The 22190-nt window shown below is 37.8% G+C and overlaps 1 protein-coding gene across 1 annotated transcript in view; it reads right to left on the minus strand.

The window, feature by feature from the left end:
- Positions 1-22190, minus strand: part of LOC122789662 (putative adhesion G protein-coupled receptor E4P) — a 32664-nt gene that overhangs the window by 759 nt on the left and 9715 nt on the right. The window lies entirely within an intron of this gene.

A 22190-nucleotide genomic window follows, 5' to 3' on the forward strand; every position in this document is an offset into this window, starting at 1 on the left:
AGAAGGTCAAATAAAATCCAGCTCAAATGTGCTGTTGGCTCATTGAAAGGTGGTCCAATCCCTATGCTTTCTGCTTCACTGTTATGTTTATTATATCATGGGCAGTTGGTTATATTTTATATTTTTTATGCACTGTGGTCAATTGAATAATTACATTATTGACAGACATAATTAAATTTGATCTTGCTAGAATTATGCTGCTCTTGTTATAAATTATGCTCCCTTTGTTATGTGCAAATCCAAGCATATCACTCATCTGGGAAGACCCTAATGACTTTTAAGCAAGAAAATCAAATGTTGTTGTCTTTTGGCTTTTCTCAATTAGGGGCCGCCACAGTGGAACTCCAGTCCGCTAATGATTGGCAGTAGATTTTCATGAACGCCAAGGTGCTAGCTCAACGTTCAACCTTCAACAAAGGCACGCCCATTTACGCATGTCTTTCGAACGCCCACCCAACCACTGGGAGGACATGCAGACTCCACACAGAAGGCAGTCCCCACACACCAGCTGAGAATCGAACGGGAGAACCTCTTGCTGTGAGGCAACAAAGCTACCACTGCACCACCGCGGAAGTCTAACCAAGAAAATCAAATAAAACCTTCAATTATCTCCTTGAATTACCACAACTTTCCTTATAGTCAGTAACCTACTGACTGCTCTGAAGTTACTCGGGTCTCACTTTTTGAACCATGACTATTTTACCTTCTATTTCTTTGCAAAATCAGTGGCTACACAAACACTTGCACTGAGGACCTAAATTTACATTAGTAAATAAACAAGACTCACAGGAGAGACATTCTCCTAACTCAATGCATTCCCCTGCCTATGGAGTAAGTTATCACTACAGGTCAACATACAACTAAATGCATTCCCTGCCTATGGAATGTTACCCTAGAAGTCAAAGTACAACTCAATGCATTCCCTTCCTATGGAGTAAGTTATCACTACAGGTCAAAGTACAACTCAATGCATTCCCAGCCTATGGAATAAGTTACCACTACAGGTCAAAGTACAACTCAATGCATTCCCTGCCTATGGAATAAGTTACCACTACAGGTCAAAGTACAACTCAATGCATTCCCTGCCTATGGAATAAGTTACCACTACAGGTCAAAGTACAACTCAATGCATTCCCTGCCTATGGAATAAGTTACCACTACAGGTCAAAGTACAACTCAATGCATTCCCTGCCTATGGAATAAGTTACCACTACAGGTCAAAGTACAACTCAATGCATTCTCTGCCTATGGAATAAGCTACTCCTACAGGTCAAAGTACAACTCAATGCATTCCCTGCCTATGGAATAAGTTACCACTACAGGTCAAAGTACAACTCAATGCATTCCCTGCCTATGGAATAAGTTACCACCACAGGTTAAAGTACAACTCAATGCATTCCCTGCCTATGGAATAAGTTACCAGTACAGGTCAAAGTACAACTCAATGCATTCCCTGCCTATGGAATAAGTTACCCCTACAGGTCAAAATACAACTCAATGCATTTCCTGCCTAAGGAATAAGTTACCAGTACAGGTCAAAGTACAACTCAATGCATTCCCTGCCTATGGAATAAGTTACCACTACAGGTCAAAGTACAACTCAATGCATTCCCTGCCTATGGAATAAGTTACCCCTACAGGTCAAAGTACAACTCAGTGCATTCCCTGCCTATGGAATAAGTTACCCCCACAGGTCAAAGCACAACTCAATGCATTCCCTGCCTATGGAATAAGTTACTGGTACAGGTCAAAATACAACTCAATGCATTTCCTGCCTATGGAATAAGTTACCAGTACAGGTCAAAGTACAACTCAATGCATTCCCTGCCTATGGAATAAGTTACCACTACAGGTCAAAGTACAACTCAATGCATTCCCTGCCTATGGAATAAGTTACCACTACAGGTCAAAGTACAACTCAATGCATTCCCTGCCTATGGAATAAGTTACCACTACAGGTCAAAGTACAACTCAATGCATTCCCTGCCTATGGAATAAGTTACCACTACAGGTCAAAGTACAACTCAATGCATTCCCTGCCTATGGAATAAGTTACCACTACAGGTCAAAGTACAACTCAATGCATTCCCTGCCTATGGAATAAGTTACCACTACAGGTCAAAGTACAACTCAATGCATTCCCTGCCTATGGAATAAGTTACCACTACAGGTCAAAGTACAACTCAGTGCATTCCCTGCCTATGGAATACGTTACCACCACAGGTCAAAGCACAACTCAATGCATTCCCTGCCTATGGAATAAGTTACCACTACAGGCCAAAGTACAACTCAATGCATTCCCTGCCTATGGAATAAGTTACCACTACAGGTCAAAGTACAACTCAATGCATTCCTAGCCTATGGAATAAGTTACCACTACAGGTCAAAGTACAACTCAATGCATTCCCTGCCTATGGAATAAGTTACCACTACAGGTCAAAGTACAACTCAATGCATTCCCTGCCTATGGAATAAGTTACCACTACAGGTCAAAGTACAACTCAATGCATTCCCTGCCTATGGAATAAGTTACCACTACAGGTCAAAGTACAACTCAATGCATTCCCTGCCTATGGAATAAGCTACCCCTACAGGTCAAAGTACAACTCAATGCATTCCCTGCCTATGGAATAAGTTACCACTACAGGTCAAAGTACAACTCAATGCATTCCCTGCCTATGGAATAAGTTACCAGTACAGGTCAAAGTACAACTCAATGCATTCCCTGCCTATGGAATAAGTTACCACTACAGGTCAAAGTACAACTCAATGCATTCCCAGCCTATGGAATAAGTTACCAGTAGAGGTCAAAGTACAACTCAGTGCATTACCTGCCTATGGAATAAGTTACCACTACACGTCAAAATAAAACTCAATGCATTCCCTGCCTATGGAATAAGTTACCACTACAGGTCAAAGTACAACTCAATGCATTCCCTGCCTATGGAATAAGTTACCACTACAGGTCAAAGTACAACTCAATGCATTCCCTGCCTATGGAATAAGTTACCACTACAGGTCAAAGTACAACTCAATGCATTCCCTGCCTATGGAATAAGTTACCCCTACAGGTCAAAGTACAACTCAATGCATTCCCTGCCTATGGAATAAGTTACCACTACAGGTCAAAGTACAACTCAATGCATTCCCTGCCTATGGAATAAGTTACCACTACAGGTCAAAGTACAACTCAATGCATTCCCAGCCTATGGAATAAGTTACCAGTACAGGTCAAAGTACAACTCAATGCATTCCCTGCCTATGGAATAAGTTACCACTACAGGTCAAAGTACAACTCAATGCATTCCCTGCCTATGGAATAAGTTACCACTACAGGTCAAAGTACAACTCAATGCATTCCCTGCCTATGGAATAAGTTACCACTACAGGTCAAAGTACAACTCAATGCATTCCCTGCCTATGGAATAAGTTACCACTACAGGTCAAAGTACAACTCAATGCATTCCCTGCCTATGGAATAAGTTACCACTACAGGTCAAAGTACAACTCAATGCATTCCCTGCCTATGGAATAAGTTACCACTACAGGTCAAAGTACAACTCAATGCATTCCCTGCCTATGGAATAAGTTACCACTACAGGTCAAAGTACAACTCAATGCATTCCCTGCCTATGGAATAAGTTACCACTACAGGTCAAAGTACAACTCAATGCATTCCCTGCCTATGGAATAAGTTACCACTACAGGTCAAAGTACAACTCAATGCATTCCCTGCCTATGGAATAAGTTACCACTACAGGTCAAAGTACAACTCAATGCATTCCCTGCCTATGGAATAAGTTACCACTACAGGTCAAAGTACAACTCAATGCATTCCCTGCCTATGGAATAAGTTACCACTACAGGTCAAAGTACAACTCAATGCATTCCCTGCCTATGGAATAAGTTACCACTACAGGTCAAAGTACAACTCAATGCATTCCCTGCCTATGGAATAAGTTACCACTACAGGTCAAAGTACAACTCAATGCATTCCCTGCCTATGGAATAAGTTACCACTACAGGTCAAAGTACAACTCAATGCATTCCCTGCCTATGGAATAAGTTACCACTACAGGTCAAAGTACAACTCAATGCATTCCCTGCCTATGGAATAAGTTACCACTACAGGTCAAAGTACAACTCAATGCATTCCCTGCCTATGGAATAAGTTACCACTACAGGTCAAAGTACAACTCAATGCATTCCCTGCCTATGGAATAAGTTACCACTACAGGTCAAAGTACAACTCAATGCATTCCCTGCCTATGGAATAAGTTACCACTACAGGTCAAAGTACAACTCAATGCATTCCCTGCCTATGGAATAAGTTACCACTACAGGTCAAAGTACAACTCAATGCATTCCCTGCCTATGGAATAAGTTACCCCTACAGGTCAAAGTACAACTCAATGCATTCCCTGCCTATGGAATAAGTTACCACTACAGGTCAAAGTACAACTCAATGCATTCCCTGCCTATGGAATAAGTTACCCCTACAGGTCAAAGTACAACTCAATGCATTCCCTGCCTATGGAATAAGTTACCACTACAGGTCAAAGTACAACTCAATGCATTCCCTGCCTATGGAATAAGTTACCACTACAGGTCAAAGTACAACTCAATGCATTCCCTGCCTATGGAATAAGTTACCACTACAGGTCAAAGTACAACTCAATGCATTCCCTGCCTATGGAATAAGTTACCACCACAGGTTAAAGTACAACTCAATGCATTCCCTGCCTATGGAAAATGTTACTAGTACAGGTCAAAGTACAACTCAATGCATTCCCTGCCTATGGAATAAGTTACCAGTACAGGTCAAAGTACAACTCAGTACATTCCCTGCCTATGGAATAAGTTACCCCTACAGGTCAAAGTTCAACTCAGTGCATTCCCTGTCTATGGAATACATTACCACCACAGGTCAAAGCACAACTCAATGCATTCCCTGCCTATGGAATAAGTTACCTCTACAGGTCAAAGTACAACTCAATGCATTCCCTGCCTATGGAATAAGTTACCCCTACAGGTCAAAGTACAACTCAATGCATTCCCTGCCTATGGAATAAGTTACCACTACAGGTCAAAGTACAACTCAATGCATTCCCTGCCTATGGAATAAGTTACCACTACAGGTCAAAGTACAACTCAATGCATTCCCTGCCTATGGAATAAGTTACCCCTACAGGTCAAAATACAACTCAATGCATTTCCTGCCTATGGAATAAGTTACCAGTACAGGTCAACGTATAACAAAGTGCATTCCTTGCCTATGGAATAAGTTACCACTACAGGCCAAAGTACAACTCAATGCATTTCCTGCCTATGGAATAAGCTACCCCTACAGGTCAAAGTACAACTCAATGCATTCCCTCCTATGGAATACGTTACCACTACAGGTCAAAGTACAACTCAATGCATTCCCAGCCTATGTAATAAGTTACCAGTAGAGGTCAAAGTACAACTCAATGCATTCCCTGCCTATGGAATAAGTTACCACTACAGGTCAAAGTACAACTCAATGCATTCCCTGCCTATGGAATAAGTTACCAGTACAGGTTAAAGTTCAATTCAATTAATTCCCTGCTTATGGCATAAATTACCACTACAGGTCAAAGTACAACTCAATGCATTCCCTGCCTATGGAATAAGTTACCACTACAGGTCAAAGTACAACTCAATGCATTCCCAACCTCTGGAATAAGTTACCACTACAGGTCAATGTACAGCTCAATGCATTCCCATCCTATGGAATAAGTTACCCCTACTGGTCAAAGTACAACTTAGTGCATTCCCTGCCTATGGAATAAGTTACCACTACACGTCAAAGTAAAGCTCAATGCATTCCCAGCCTATGGAATAAGTTACCCCTACTGGTCAAAGTACAACTCAGTGCATTCCCTGCCTATGGAATAAGTTACTACTACAGGTCAAAGTACAACTTAATGCATTCCCTGCCTTTTGATTAAGTTACCACTACAGGTTAAACTACAACTCAATGCATTCCCTGCCTATGGAATAAGCTACCCCTACAGTGAAATTTCAACTCAATGCATTCCCTGCCTATGGAATAAGTTGCCACTACAGGTCAAAGTACAACTCATTGCATTCCCTGTCTATGGAATCATTTAACACTATAGGTCAAAGTACAACTCAATACATTCCCTGCCTTTGAAATAAGTTACCACTACAGGCCAAAGTACAATTCAATGCATTTCCAGGCAATGGAATAAGTTACCAGTACAGGTCAAAGTTCAACTCAGTGCATTCCCTGCCTATGGGATAAGTTACCCCTACAGGCCAAAGTACAACTCAATGCATTCCCTGCCTATGGAATACGTTACCACTACAGGTCAAAGTACAACTCAATTCATTCCCTGCCTATGGAATAAGTTCCCACTACAGGTCAAAGTACAACTCAATGCATTCCCTGCCTGTGGAATAAGTTACCACTACAGGTAAAAGTACAACTCACGCATTTCCAAACTATGTAATAAGTTACCACTACAAGTCAAAGTCCAACTCAATGCATTCCCTGCCTATAGAATAAGTTACCACTACTGGACAAAATACAACTCAATGCATTCCCTGCCTATGTAATAAGTTACCACTACAGGCCAAAGTCCAACTCAATGCATTCCCTGCCTATAGAATAAGTTACCACTACTGGACAAAATACAACTCAATGCATTCCCTGCCTTTGTAATGTTACCCCTAGAGGTCAAAGTACAACTCAGTGCATTCCCTGCCTATGGAATAAGTTACCACAACAGGTCAAAGTAACCCTCAATGCATTCCCTGCCTATGGAATAATTTACCACTGCAAGTCATAGTCCAACTCAGTTCATTCCCAGCCTATGGAACAAGTTACCACTACAGGCCAAAGTACAACTCAATGCATTTCCTGCTTATTGGGGAAGTTACCATTACAGGTCAAAGTACAACTCAATGCATTCCCTGCCTATGGAATAAGTTACCCCTACAGGTCAAAGTACAACTCAATGCATTCCCTGCCTATGGAATAAGTTACCCCTACAGGTCAAAGTACAACTCAATGCATTCCCTGCCTATTGAAGGTTACCACCTCGAGGTCAAAGTACAACTCAATGCAACCCAGCCTATGGAATAAGTTACCACTACAGGTCAAAGTACAACTCAATGCATTCCTAGCCTATGGAATAAGTTACCACTTACCAGTACTGCTTTGAGTACTTTTAAGTCTAGATTTGATAACTAGATAGGTAGATACAAATTTACAGCAGGGTTATCACGTATGGCCCTGCTCATTTTGGGAAGTGAGCACTATTAAGTCCATGTAAAGAACAGCAGGTGATAATCCTAACAGTACACAGTGAAGTGTTGTAATACATTAAGTAGCAGTCTGCTGCTATGACTTTTTCACTTTGAATGTAACTTTTAGTTTAGTAATATCATTACAGTAAAGTTGTGTTCTTAGCTGAATTATGAACCGCTGAGCATGGTGACCCAGTGGTTGAGATCCCTGCCTGACAGTCTGATATTCTTGTTTCTTTCCTAGTGTCCAGTCACTGTCTTTGTGGAGTATACTGAAGAAGTGTACCATGTACATACTGGTTGTTTGTATTGATGGACATTAATCTGACTCAGCTGATTGACTCAGAAGTGTCTTGCTTTCATCATTAAGGTACAGTTGTGATGTCTTGATAGAAAATGTTTTACTAATTGTGTAGTGAGCTTGCCATTGTGCTAGGTATGATATACTGGGCATAAGTTCCTTTTCAGGCATGATATGGAAACGATGTCTGGTTAAGTGACTTGCTCAGTGTCACATATTTGGTTGTGGAATTAGACTGTACAAGAGCACAGCATTAGACAGCAAAATGTGCTTAAAGAGGATGATCAGTCTTCTTGTGTGTCTTTTCTTTATTAGAGAACATACAGCATCTGAGAGTCCACAACTAAGCGCAAAGAAACATACACAGATCTATATATATATATATACATACATACATGCGCACACACACACACACACACACACACACACACACACACACATACATACAAATAGATAGGATCCCTTATTTGGTTGACAAAGCAGATGGTCAACAGTTGTGCAAGATCGTTACAGTACTGGATTTTGGGAATATCCCCTTTTCAAGGTACTGTGAGATCTAGGAGTCAGAATATAAAAGCCCCTTTTCCTAATATTGTGTGATCTTGGAGTCAGAATATAAAAATCCTTTTCCCTAGACCCAGCACCACAGACTGCCATGCAATTGTGCTCCACAGCTGGACAGATAATTCTGACAATTTTTCCCTTGGATACAGATGTATCCCAACATTGTAGTTCCTCATCTTTACCATATTTCTGTGCAAAGAGGCTAGACTTCTGTGTTACTAGAATCTTCTATTTTTTATTGTATTTAAACCCTGTGTTTGAGCTGGTTTGGGCTTGTTTGTACATCGCACACCACAGCTGCACTGTTTTTAACCCACTGCGAGATATTGCAGCTACAAATTTTTCCTTAGTAGCACTTGTGTGATCACCTAGTAGTACTCATCTTGACCTTCTGCCCTTTACCCCCTTAGCTCTCTCTGGCCTCTCTCCCTCAGATTCTAATATGAATAGACAATTCCCTATAGTTTCTTCTGCCAGTCTGTTTGATATGAGCATCCTGAGAGAGTGTAGCAACTGCCTCATGTACACAGACAACCCTCTGCTACTACCACCTACAAACACAATTTGTGAGACATGTAATTACATTATGAACTTAGAGTCTATACTCTCTCCCTCACAAGCCAGTATATCTGGCACTCAGAAGGTTGTCAACACACCACCCACACCTACACAACACACAAGCACATATGCAGAGATCCTCAACAAAAACATACCCAAACAAGAGACCTCCGAGGCAAAAACACCCGTGAACTCCACTGCCCACCACACCACACACCACACATAGTCCACACACCTGGGTCTCACAGCCAAGTAAGACCTAAACATAAATGCAACATATTAGATATAGGAGACTACACAGATGTGCCCCTTACCAGGCTGTATAAGGAGAGAGTCACTGTTATTTGTTTGTTAGGTGCCAGAATCTGCCATATCACCCTTGCACTCAAGTGTCTCAATAACAGGTACTGTTATGACTCTGCCAGTCCATGTTGGTGTGAAGGACTTGAGATGTACCTCCCTGGATTATATGAAGAGAGACATGATTGAGCTCACTGAATATGTGTCCCATGCAGTTATGTTCCTAGCCTTAAGCAGCATCCTACTGTCACTCAGAATGATATAGAGCTCACTGAGTATGTGTCCCAGGCAGGTATGTCCCTAGCCTTAAGCAGCATCCTACCATCACTCAGAATGATATAGAGCTCACTGAGTACGTGTCCCAGGCAGGTATGTCCCTAGCCTTAAGCAGCATCCTACCATCACCCAGAATGATATAGAGCTCACTGAGTATGTGTCCCAGGCAGGTATGTCCCTAGCCTTAAGCAGCATCCTACCATCACACAGAATGATATAGAGCTCACTGAGTATGTGTCCCAGGCAGGTATGTCCCAAGACTTAAGCAGCATCCTACCATCACTCAGAATAATATAGAGCTCACTGAGTACATGTCCCAGGCAGGTATGTCCCTAGCCTTAAACAGCATCCTACCATCACCCAGAATGATATAGAGCTCACTGAGTATGTGTCCCAGGCAGGTATGTCCCTAGCCTTAAGCAGCATCCTACCATCACACAGAATGATACAGAGCTCACTGAGTATGTGTCCCAGGCAGGTATGTCCCTAGCCTTAAGCAGCATCCTACCATCACCCAGAATGATATAGAGCTCACTGAGTATGTGTCCCAGGCAGGTATGTCCCTAGCCTTAAGCAGCATCCTACCGTCACTCAGAATGATATAGAGCTCACTGAGTATGTGTCCCATGCAGTTATGTTCCTAGCCTTATGCAGCATTTTACCGTCACCCAGAATGATGCCTCAATACAAACAGAAAATGATTGACTTTAACAATTGGCTTAGCTTCTGGTGTCATTCCAAGGGGATCCAATACCTGACAGCCTGGAAAGACATGATCAACAAACCATGACGCTTTGCCAGAGATGGCCTGCATCTGTCTCCCTTGGGCTTCAGGCTTCTGGCAAAGGCTCTTGCCTCCCCCATAGTGCTTTTTTTAGGTATTTCCATGAGATCATAACTACCAACATGAAAATGTCATCAAAACGCAAATTAAAGGTCATGCTGCTAAATGTTAGGAGTCTAAATATGATGCGCTCATTTCAAGAATTCGTAACACTAGAAGTTGCTGACATTTGTGTCACAGAAACCTGGTTCAAAGCTGCAGAGAGCACCCCAGCCACACCAGTTTATTCTTCCTATCATACATTCAGACCCCAAATCATGGGCAGCAAAGTAAAAGGAGTTGGAGTTGCAGTTGCAGTATATATTAGACATACACACCTCCAGGCTGGTCTAACAGTATAATGCACAGGAGACACTTCAGGTGCAGTTAACCATTGACAAGACTCCTATTCAAATCATAGCTAGCTCCAGGCCCCTTTACCCTGATTCTGGGCAAATTTAACTATCCAACCATAGACTGGAAGAACTACTCATGCCAAAACACAAATGCCCAGAGATTCCTTGATTTTGTCAATGCAAATGCCTTGGACCAGCTGGTCAACACCCTCACAAGAGGTGATAATATCTTGGACTTGGCATTAACCAACATGCGTAACCACTGCAGTATGACTACAGTGTCATCCTCTCTGGTAATATCTGACCACAAAGAGGTCACTTTTGAAGTCACCATCTCCCGTGACCCCACCCCAGCTAGGGTCAAACAAAAAATGTCTCCAACACTGATTACAACCTCCTGAGGGAAGGTATAAACAGGTTCACGGCCCCCTCCCCCTCCACAGCCTACACCAAAGTACTATACAAGCATTTATATAGCTGCATAGAATCAGGAATATCTGTCAGGACAAAGTCATCCTAGTCAAGGAAGAGTAAACCTGTCTGCTGTACATCTGCAATAAATAAACTCTATAATAAAAGGAAATAAATTGCTGTCCAGGACGGAGAAGAAGCAGGTAACTAATTGGAAGTCATCTATCCTTGAGCCTGAACAAGCAAATGAGAGCACTAGTGAAATCCTCCAACGTAAAGTTCGAGTCCAAACTGGCCACATCTACTAAAGACAATCATAAGGCTTCTTCACATATGTCTTCAATTTCAAAGGAAGGACTCAAACCTGCTCAGAACTGGTGGTCAAGGACAGCACATACACAAATGCCATAAATATGGCCAAACTGCTGGCAGGCAGGTTTAGTGAAAACTTCACCCCTCTGTCCCCATCACAAAATCAGGATATCCCCAGCTCCTGCCCCCCTCCCCTTATCTCTAGGGAGTAAGTCATCACTGCCTTCTCAAAGGCAAAAAATACAGCCACCATGGGACCCGATAACATCCCAGGCTGCATCCTACATGAATTCAGGCAGGAACTTATAGCACCATCAGGAACCCTGTTCAACCAAAGCCTGAGTACTGGCTTCATCCCAGCTGAGGGGAGGACAGCCACTGTTATCCTTTTGCACAAAGGTGGAGCATCCAGTGATCCAGGAGATTACAGATCCATCAGCCTAAGTAGCCTGATCTGCAAGGCCATGGAAAGGATTATCATGGACCTCATTAACAAGGACATTGGCAACCTCCAAACACTTAATCCCACACAGTTTGGTTTCATCAAGGGGAGGTCATGCCAGTTAAATTTGATTGACTTCTTTGATATAGTCACCAAAGCCATGGACGAGGGGAAGATGGTGCACACTGCCTATCTTGACCTGGCCAAAGCCTTCAGTACTATTACCCACTCAGGTATAATAGATAAACTCTCTCAACTAGGCATCAATCCATATGTTACCAGATGGGTAGCAAACTGTCTCACTGATAAAACCCACCTAGTCAAAAATAGGGGAAACCACCTCAAGCAGTAGACCTCATAATGCACCCCAGGGATCTGTCTTGGGGCCTCTGTTGTTTGGGATATACTTTTCTGTGGTGCAGGCCAACACCAGTGGGCTGTGGCTGACCAAGTTTGTAGAGGACTGCAAGCGGAGTGCTGTCATCAATTCCCCTAGTGATGTGGACATCCTCCAAGAGGGTCTCACCCAAACAAATGATTGGTGCCAGAAACTTGCCCTTTAACTGGATGCCAAAAAATGCATCATCATCCCTTTTGGGTAGAGTGACATCCTCACAAATTATCACATTAATAACAAGGTCCTAAGCACGCAATCAGTCATGAGGGACTTGGGCACCCAGGTTGATAGCAAACTGACGTTTTGACCACCTTATTGCCTACGTTGTATGGAATGCTTTCTACATGGCCCACTCCATTAGTAAGGGTATCTCATTCAGAGAGAAGGAGCTCATAACATGCCTGTATTCTTCCTTTATAAGACTCATCATTCAGTACAATGCCCCTTTTGGCATGTACCTCAAAAAGCACATGCATCAGCTGGATATACCACAGAGATTCCTTACCAGGGGACTCTAGGGCCTCAAACATCTACCCTACAAAGATTGGCTAAAAGCCTGTCCCTCTACTCAGTGTCATACAGACTCCTCACTGGTGACTTTTGTCTGGCATATAAAGCAACCTCAGACTGTGCTTTGATGGGACTGCTGCATATCTGCAAGTCGTGTTCCACTTGAGTAACCCACACACGCAACTTCAACCTGGTCTGTGACATCAGTAGAACTTGGCAAGACAGATTTGTGTCTCAGAGACTCCACCTTCTGTGGAATAGACTCCCTTTCCATGTCAAGCACAGAACCTCATTAACCTGGATAACTGGATGGGAAACAGAAAATGCAGCATTGGGATTCCACCTGTCCCTGCTGGACAGGAGCATTGGGTGCTGAATTGTTGGAACATGGACTAAATTCTTGGCTAGGTTTGTAAGGGCTTCAGAGCCAATAGCTTAGTAAGTTCCTATGATCCTATGGTATCGTGCATTCTTTGAGTCAGAAAATAAAAGCACATCTCCCAGGTATTGTGCATTTTCAGAGTTAGAATATAAAAGTAGCAGGGGGAGATGCAAGATTGTTTTAAAGTTGCATGCTCCAAGGTTATTTCTTGTGGCATGCGCATTAAATATGGACACTTTTTTTTATTATTATTTTCAATCAATGTTACTTACATCAATATTTTGGTCTTTCTTTGTTTTAAAGTACACCCATATAAAAATAAATAAATAAAACGAGACATTTAAAAAAGACAATGAAAAAGTAGCAAGATCAATTATATCTTTTTAAACAGACATAAACCTTAGCTCATTCTTTTTTAAACAGATGTAAACCTTAGCTCATTCTTTGTAAACAGATATAAGCCTTAGCTCATTCTTTTTTAAACAGATATAAACCTTATCTCATTCTTTTTTAAACAGATGTAAACCATAGCTCATTCTTTGTAAACATATGTAAACCTTAGCTCATTCTTTTTAAACAGATGTAAACCAGATGTAAACCATAGCTCATTCTTTTGAAACAGATGTAAACCTTAGCTCATTCTTTGTAAACAGATGTAAACCTTAGCTCATTAGCCTTCGAGACAGAAACTCCCATTGTTGAAACAAAGCCAAAGTGCTTGCTTAAAACTGACAGATTAAACAGAGCTGTTATACCCACATTTATTTGTACAGTTTCTTATGACAACCGCAGTCTCCTAATTGTTTCTCCTTTCTCAAGCACTGATATCAAAGGCTTTCAAAGAGTGAACTCCTTATTTATAATAGTCCATATGAAATATTCTTGCTCACAAATCATGACATGACCCAAATTAAATTTTGAAGACACCAAAAGGTATGCAGCTAAATTATGCATAGCAGATAATCCCCAAAATCTCAACACATGTGAAATACGAAAAAATAAATAAAAATACACATCTGCTTTGCCCATAAATTATTCAATAAGTTAAGTGCTTTTGTTCCACATTAGTAAAAACAGAACTTCATCATAACTAAAATAACATCACTTCCTGTACCTTGCATAATATTGCAACAATGTGCTTTCCTAATTAACAATAATTAACATATTAATAAACTTTGTTCCATATTATATTTGTCTTTAACACAGTAATACTTGTAAAATGCCTATAAAAGCATTTTCGACTGATAATATATAAAACATCTAATGCAAAATGTAAAACCAAAAAATACTATCTTGTTTGCTCGTTTCCCACCTTTCCTAGCTAGTATAGTCCAGATCCCAGACTTTGCTGGTTTCAGGACTTTATTTTCTGTGTTCAGAGCTATCCAGACCTTGCTATGGTAGAGAGAAGTCCTACTGCTTACCAGTGGGAGTGGTGAGCATTGTACTGCCTATCTAACACTAGAGGAGTGGTTTCCAGCCCTGAAATTGTAATTTTTTTTTGTTCATATAATTTTATTCAGAAAACTTTTTTTTAAAACAATACATAGTAATTATAACAGATCAAGTAAAAGTGAATTAAATGAACTATTTACAGAATATACAACAGCCTCAGGTCAGACAAAGTCAAAAGGAATACAATCACAGATACACAGACAAATAATAAAGGTTATTGTACGAGCATTAACAAATTATAACTTGCATTCCTGATTCCTCTTTTCTTATGAAGATAAAATTGTGTCCATTTTGAGTGTCTCTTTTAGGGAGAGAACTTTCTCCCAAGGATTGTTAGTCCATTTCTTTGGAAAGATCCTCATTTCCTTGACTTTAATTTCTAACAGTGTTACTTCTTTCAGTAGAGTGAGAAAATCATCAATTGTTGGGATGATAGAGGAGTTCCATTTCCTAGTGATGCATTTTTTTGAGATAGCCATTATAGTCCAAAGAAGATAAAGTTCCTTCTTTTTCATAGTAGCGGTTTCAATTTTATTCAGAAGAATTAATGACTTTGACAAAATGAAAGAGTCAGTAAAAATGGCTTGCAGAAATTCACCAATATCCTCCCAAAATTTTTTAATATGAATACAGTTATATATAATATGTGACCAATCAGCATTACATTTTAGATTACATCTCCAGCATATTGCTTTGTTAGTATTTTTAAACCTAGCTATTTTATTAGGGGTGTAAAAGGCTCTATGCAAGAATTTCCATGCAAAAATTCTCCAACTTTGCATATTTGAAGTTAACTTAATAGAATATAGCACGTCTATTTTTGATTCCTTGGTTAACAACAATGAACAATCTTTACTGATAAAATTCCACAATTTCTGGTTAGAATTTGTTTTGTAACTAATAATAATTTTATATAACTTTGAAGTTAAATTTGTCCAATTAAAGTCACTGTATTATACTTCATGTAGATAAAATATAAATTTAGGTATGGAGTTAAATGAAGAATTTTCTATTGTTCTACACATATCTTGCACATATAGTACCAGACTATTAAGAGCTAACCAGTCTCTACTTGATAGATTGAATGTATTAATTATCTGATTGACATCCATGACTGTTAGATTTTCTATACATTGATACCAACATGAGAAATTATTTCCTTTCCTTGAGTTAAGAGTATTTATGGAAATGTTATTAACACAGTTTTTTTTGTAATATTAAAATGAGTTAATAACCGAAACCATAATTTAATTTCAATATTATTGTTTATGAAGTTCCGGAAAGTGTTATAAATGTAATTTATATAATTTAGGTTAGTAGGCTTGGTGAAATTGTATTGTAAGTCGATACAGATGATATTCCAGAGTACATTGTTCTGTCCAAGCAGTTGTATATTTTTTGCTAATTTATTTTCTTCCTGAAAAATAGCAGTATGTAATGTTTTCCAAGTGGAAGAACTTTTTGGATCTATCCAACTTATAACTGTTTTAAGAATAGGTGCTTTAATGTAAGATTCTAAATCAGGAAAGTTTATGCCCCCCATTTTCCAGGGTCTGATATGGTTTAGGAAAGCAATCCTATTTTTTGGGGGGGGATACCAAAGGAATCTTAAAAAGATTCTATTTAATTATTTTAAAACTTTTTTACTAGGCATAATAGGTATTGCTAAAGCGATGTAGTTTACCTTTGGGAGAAGTACCATCTTTATTAACTGCAATCTGTTTTCCAATGTTAGGAACAATTTATTCCATTTCACTATTAATGATTTAAGTGTACCCAGAATATTATTATGATTTGTAGATAGAGTTAATTCTAATGTTTCACATAAAACAATTCCTAAGTAATCTAGAGAAGAAACCTGTTTCCCAACAATTGGATTTATGTTAGAAATTTAATTATTTTTATTATTTAATAACATGTGTTTTGATTTGGAAGCATTAATCTTTAAATCTGAGATATGATAACATTTTCAGCTAATAAATTTAGTTCACATACTGACTCTTCTGAATTTAATAAAGTGAGTAGAATATCATCAGCAAAGAGCATAATTTTGGAATTAATTTGATTATTAATTTCAATACCTTTAATTTTAGGGTTAAGACGAATAGTGGAAGAAAAAAGTTCAATTGCTAATGCAAACAACAGTGGCATACTTAACATAATAGGGCATCCTTGTTTGGTACCCTTGGTAATTTTAATCACATCTGATGTGAAAGGGCCTAATTTTACATAAGCTAGATTATCCTTATAAATGTTTTTTTATTAAATTAATGAATCTTGACGGGAAATTATAAATTTGTAGTATTTTGAAAAGATAATCCCAATTTAGTGAGTCAAATGCCTTTTCAATGCCTAATGTTACTATTAAAACTTCAGCTTTGTCTCTATTTAAGAGATCTATAATGGTTAAAAATCTTTGTATGTTGTCTTGAGTTTGTCTATTGTGAAGAAACCCTGTTTGATCCTCATTAATGACTTGAGTTAGAGATTTTGTAATCCTGTTAACCAGAATAGACATAAAAATGTTATAATCATTATTTAGAAGTGAAATAGGCCTGTATGAACTACACAAGTTGGGATTTTTATTTTCTATTAAAATAAGTGTAATCAATGTGTGTCTCCATGAAGGTGGAATAATGCCTTGTAGATAAATTTCATTTAATGCCCTCTGAAGTACTGTTATGACTGATGATAGAAGTAATTTATAAATTTCTATAATGATTCCGTCTATGCCTGGAGCTTTGTTATTTTTGCCTTCCTTAATTTTCTCTTTAATTTCTTTAAATGTTATTTGTTTCTGAATATTTATGCATACTCTCTGGTATTTTATTTAAATGTGTATAATCTAGTCCTATATCTATTTTGTTATGAGGAGAATCATTAATATTATAATGCTTTGTGAAATGGAATTTGAAGGCATCTAATATATCACCTATATCTGATAAATTTTTCTTGTTTTCCCCTTCATGAATTATATTTGTAATATTGCTTGTATTGGATTGCCTTTCTAATCTCATTGCTTGGCTATGCATATATTTTGGTGAAACAGCATATGAATTTAATTTTAATTTTTCCATTGCCAAATTGGTTTTATGCATTATAATGTCATTGTACTTTTTATTCAATTCTCCAATTTCTTTTTTTTTTTCAACCAGGTAATCCACATCATTGAGGTTAATATCTATAATGCATTTTTGAATATGAACTAATTCAGACTCCAATTTTTTTACTTTATTGTTACACCAGGAAATGATTTTACTGTAAAGATATGCTTTTAGTGAATCCCATAAAATAACTACATTTACGTCACCAGTATTATTCGCATCTAAATAATATTTTATTTCCAAATCTAACTAAGTCTTAAACTCATTTAATTTAGTAAAATATGCAGGAATTATTTTAGTAAGTGTTAGTTTCTTAAAGTTCATTTGAATTCTAAGAGTAAGTGAATTGTGATCAGATATGGGGCAGGGAATTATGGAAGAATGTGATATTTTTATTTTTAAATCTTGGGATACATATAATTTGTCATTTCTTGTTTGGGTATTGAATCTATAATCACTATGAGAAAATTGTAATGAACTTTAATTTTTAAGACTAAAGGAATCTAATAACTGCATGTTATCTAACCATTTCTTAAGAGTTCTTCCTGTAGATGTTAAATGAAATGGCCATCTACTTGTAGTCTCCTGACTATCTAAGATACAATTAAAATCCCCTCCTACAATTAGACTACTTTTTGAAGTCTTATTAATAAGTTCTATGTGCTTCTTAATTGTCCGTACTCCTATACCTGGAAACCAATAAAGATTAACCAATGTCCAAATTCTATTACTATATCTTATTATTACTATTGATAAAAGGCCATCTTTGTCTTCATAATTATATATTACTTGAGGATTAGTAACACTTTTCCTCCACTATGTTAGTACTCTGTTTTTTTACTGTATAAAGAGCTAGAGAGCTTTAAGAAATCATTTGGATTCCAGATGAAATTGTCATTAGCTTTAAAGTGAGTTTCTTGTAGAAATATTAATTGTGCTTTGTTTACTTTTAGATATTTAAAGTAGGCTAGATCTTTTCCTTGGAATATTTAAATCATTTTCATTTAGTAGTGAGAGTCTATATTTCATCCAGTTAATTTATTTATTGAAGAGTTCTGATAGGAAACAATAGCAAGTTATTTTGTTACTTATTTGCTGCATATCTTCCATAAATAAATATATATATATATATATATATATATATATATATATATATATATATCAATAATGTAGTAAACCTTATTTCCTTTTGAGTTGAATGATATGTATACTACAAGAGGCCTAACAAGAGTACAATAGTTAATTTTATACACATGTATAGACAAATATTTAAAATTATCTTTTAACAAACATGGATTGAATATCATTCCTAATCTGAAAGAACTAAAATGTTCAGTCAGATTAACCCTCATTACTAACAATAAATCAAATAACAATGAGAAGTTAGAGGCTCCATTATATGTTATTCTGGAAATAATAAATAATCGACTCCATCATATACTTCTAGTTTGATCCATGCACATAAGTATGCATTCATTATAAAATTAACTTAATACAAAATGTAGGCGATAACTGGAACAAATTTACTTTATGCATAGTGAATCAAATATGTATTTCAATCAAAATCAAAAATTCATAAAATGTAGGTAAAAATTTCAAGAGACATTTACTACACCAGTTACCTTTCAACTTTCATGAGTTTCTGTAAAGTGACTCATTCATTTAGTAATTATCTTATATAATATACTATGACCAACCTTGTAGGACTTAACTACAATAGTATCAACAATCCATTTATTGAGCCATTGTAAATCCACAAACCACTTTTTCTCTGATGCATTGGTTGAAGAGTTCAAATTGTATTGTTCTAGACATGTAGTATTTCAATACATATATAAGTACTGCTCCAAACAGTACTATACATAGAAATTTAATGTAATAAAGCTCAATATCATATTTGTACATTACTCCAAACTTCAGTAAAGAGCTTCTTTGCTACTCTTGATGTAGAGCATTAAATAGAGTAGATCATAAGTGATTGTTCACAGTTATACCTCAATATTAAACACACAATACCATTCTAGGCATTATAAATTTAATTGACCAGCTACCATCAATGCCAAATAAATTATACCAAATCTTAAAAACATAGGTAAGAGAATCAATCTGTCTGTTTTTTGAAATAACTTCACAACCCCGAGCCTTTTTAGCAGTAAATTCCTTTTGAATGCATTTAATGATTAGAATGATTACCTAGATGAATGAGAATGCACAAATTGCTCTTTGTTTGCATTGTATCAAGTGAAAAGTGGTGTTACAGATATGGAGTTTCCGATAATATATACCTTCATAAAAATCAGGTATCAGATAAGACCTCACACTTACTTTTCCTCTTCTTATTGTGAAGTCAATTCCCAATTTTAAACTATCTTCTCTCAAAACCACCACAAAATATGCAATATACAGGTGCCTTAGAGTTATTATTTATTCATTCAATAAAGAATGCAAGTTCATGAATAATTTGAAAAACCAAAGGAAGTAAAATGAGTCAACTGAAAAATGCATCAGCTACCCTCTCTATGTTTTAATGGTTCCATATGTATATATCTTGTCTTTATATTTCATTTACCTCCCTTTTTTCATGCCTTGAGCAATGTTTAACAATCACTTTTCCCTTCTTTTTTCATATGTGTCAATACAGACCTGTATACAATCCTACATGTTAACAGGTTTCAAGTGTAGAATTAGAATGAATTTGTACAAGTCTCAATTTATTACTGTAAGTGCATGTCAACTAATATATTGCATGTATTGTCACCTGTTTGAAGTTCTATTAATCCAGGAATTTCAGGCCTCGTCAGCATATATTCAGTGAACTTGCAGAATATGTTCTATTTATTTTTTTATTTATTTTATTTACATTTGTTGACCAGGCTAGTCTAACTGGATACATGTCCATTTTCAGTAGAGGCCCGGGGAGAAAAGCTCCAAGCAGGCAGGTAAAGACATTATTATGCAATAATAATATAGAAAAGCTATCAACATATACAGATAATACAATTATTTGGGATATTTGCAAAAGAGGATGATCAAGAACAAATTTACAATAAATGAAAAAGTGTAATTTTTTTTTTGTAGGACAACATAGTACAGCAAAAAGGCCAAAGAATAATTAGCAATAAGGTACCCTGGAGAAGAGAAATAAAAGGGATAGCAGGAATGTGTAAAGGTGGAGAGATCAGTCAGGGTTAGTGCAGGGGCAGAGCCAGTGAGTTTTAAAATGTTCTTTGAGATGTTTTTTAAAAAGATGTGTAGAAGAGAGAGTAGAAAATTCACTTGGAAGCTGGTTCCAGGCCTTGCCAACTGTGTTAGCAAAAAGAGAGTCTCCAGCTTTGTTTTTAGATTTAATAGTGGAAACTAGAAGCTTATCGGCTGAGCGAAGAGTAGTAAGGTTTTTGTAAGGGGTAGTCAGATTATTGAGGATTTGGGATATTATTAGGGTGGAAAAGTATCTTTTGGGTTATAGTAAGTTGATGATAGAGTAGTTGGTGCTGCAGTTCTAACCATCCTAATTGTTTGAGGTTGAGACAGTGGTGTGTTCTAAAAGGGTTGCCGGTAGCAAATCTGGCTATGTTATTATAGCTAGTGGCAAGTTTGTTAAGGTTGCTTTTGGAAAGGTTAGTATAAATGGCAGAAGCATAAAGCAGGGTAGAGATCAGATGAGTTTGGGCTATAGTGGTTCTGACTGTAGGTGTAAGGAAGGGTTTGATTCTATACAGGGAACCCAGTTTTTTGTTGACAAATTTTATGGTAGTGTTGATATGATCGTCATAGCTAAGGTTGTTGTCAATGGTTATGCCTAGGAGATGGGTTGTGGTATCAGGGGATATGGTGGTTCCATTGTTAGAGGTTATAGTGAAGTGAAATTGTGGTGATTTTAGAGTGGTAGTAAAGAGTAATAATTTTGTTTTTTGTTTGCATTCAGGAGGAGGCAGTGTTGCATGAACCAATTTTCAACAGTATGAAATACAGACTGGGTGAGGGTCTGGAGTGTGGTTGGGGACCTAGCAGAGCAGATTAAAGTAGAATCGTCGGCATACTGAATGCAGTTGGCTTGAGGAATTTTAGTATTTAGGTCATTAATAAACATAGAAAAGAGAAGACGGCCTAGGATGGAACCTTGAGGTACTCCAAGGTTTATGGGGAGGGGAGATGACAGCATATTCTCCCAAAGGACTGCTTGATGACGGTTGTCTAAGTAGGATTTAAACCAGAGTAACGCCTGTGCATCCAGTGAATGGGCTTTTAATACCTCTAAAAGCAGATTTTATGGTTGACCATATCAAAGGCTTTTGAAAGGTCGATAAACAAAGTGGAGGAAAGAGTGTTATTGTTACGATTTTTGTTTATACAGTCAGAAAAGGATAGCAGGGCAGTTGAGGTACTATGGAATGGTCTGAAACCATGTTGGCAGTTGGCAAGCAAATTGTTGTGGAGAAGATGGTGAAGTAGTTGTTGGTGGATACATTTTTCCATTATTTTAGCTATAGGAGAGAGTAAGGCAATAGGTCTAAAGTTAGAAATGTCAGTTGATATCCCACCTTTGTGTAAAGGAATGATGTGAGATACCTTCCATATAAGGGGGATTTTACTTTCTGAAATAGTTCTATTAATATGGATAGAAAAAGTGTAGGCTATAGCTTTAGCTGCAATTTGCAGGTATTCTGCTGGTATACAGTCAGCAGAGGGGGTGCATGGCTTGA

Source organism: Protopterus annectens, chromosome 15.part0 (genome assembly GCF_019279795.1).
Source record: "Protopterus annectens isolate FY-2018-M chromosome 15.part0, PAN1.0, whole genome shotgun sequence".
Lineage (NCBI taxonomy): Eukaryota > Metazoa > Chordata > Ceratodontiformes > Protopteridae > Protopterus > Protopterus annectens.